The sequence below is a fragment of the Seriola dumerili genome, unplaced genomic scaffold, assembly GCF_002260705.1.
Source record: "Seriola dumerili isolate Sdu_G_001 unplaced genomic scaffold, Sdu_1.0 BDQW01000331.1, whole genome shotgun sequence".
Lineage (NCBI taxonomy): Eukaryota > Metazoa > Chordata > Actinopteri > Carangiformes > Carangidae > Seriola > Seriola dumerili.
Window position 1 is genome coordinate 6450460 of NW_019174586.1, and position 1630 is coordinate 6452089.

The following is a 1630-nucleotide window of genomic DNA, read 5'->3' on the forward strand; positions in this document are numbered from 1 at the left end:
TATTTCTAATGGTAAGAAGATACTGATCGTCTGTTACTGTGAAACGTGAGTCTTTAAATTGTTCAGTGACTGTTATTGTACCAAGTATTACTGCAGCAACCATTTGGACCATTTGTCCAAGAGGCTGCTTATACCAACGCAAGATTTTGTTTTCCGTGTCAGAGACTGGACATGTGAAAGTGGCATTGTCACCAAGTTCAACCGCATTCAAAGAGATCAGGTGAGGAACCACTGCAGTTTGAGCCAGAGCTGAAGAAAAGAGACAAACAGTTACAACACACGAAGAAAAAATACATTAAAAATCTGCCATATAAAGATTATTACAGGGCCTCGCCAAAAATATATTGCTATTTTTTTCACACAGTAAACATAGAACAAGTGGTATTTATGTCACACTAGGTAAGTCGCGTACTTACACACAAGAATCAAAGCAGCCAATCTTCCGATCATTGTGGTACAGCACCCTTCTCTTGCACTACTGACATCTTTCCACCCAAAGAGGTTTGATCACAAGATCACCGCAGTTTACAGAGAAGAGGACATACTGATTGGCTGAAATGTACTCCCCCCTAAACTTGGCAAACACACTTTTGCAATTCAACCAAAATGGGCACACGGGGTTTTTTTCTATTGAGTGTAAGCTCTCAGGTTTTAGCTTTGTTTAGCGCTGGGACACTGGAAGCTTCCTAACATCTGTAAACCAGTGTAAAACAAATTTGATTTTATTCAAACAAAATTAAGAAAAAAAAGGTAAAGTCTAATGTAAAATAATCAATAAACCATTTTGTTTTTTAATATTGTATTTCTGTGGCTAGCTAATGAGAAAATGTAAACAAGACAATTAAGTTCATTATTCAGTTGTTTCTTTGTGCTACACTATTAAACACACCCTGAATCAATCTCTGTTGACTGAATAGAGATTAAATTCATATATGTTTTTTTAACTCTTGCCAAGAAGGAAATAATTATATTTTGCAAAAGGCTGATGTATCTTCATAAAAACTGCAAGCTACACTGTGTTTTAAAAAAATGAAAAGCAGACACAGTTCATATGGTCATGTACACAGACTAAAACAGAGGGTCAAACAGAGAGAAAAGACCCTTTGAATTTATACCTGAGCTTGAAAGCCTGACCACAGCAATGCTTAAGTTTCCATGCATCACAGACTGTGAGCAACAGTGGCGTGCTGTGACTTCTACAGATAGGCAAGCAGAGATAAAGGATCAACAAACCACCCCCACACCCTCCCACCACCTTTTCACGACAGTAGTAGTAGAAACAGCAAATCTCACTTAATTTCAGGGTCATGTCTGATGATTTTGTGCAACCTGTCTTTCCTGTAAGTTTCTCTCTTGCATCTTGCTGCTCTCTGCCTGGACATCTCCACCTTTATGTCTGAAGAAGTATTAGGATTATCAGTTTGAACTGACAGTCAACATATCAAATGTGCAGTATAGAGAAAAAATATCAACAACAAAAAAAACAAACACTAACTGACAATTACACTCCAGTGACAAACTTCTCAAGCAACACTGTTTTCATCATGGCTGATGTCACGAGAATACTTCAGACCAGTTACACGTTAGTACAACAATGCAATTTGAAAGTTTTGAAGAAGAGGTGATGCCA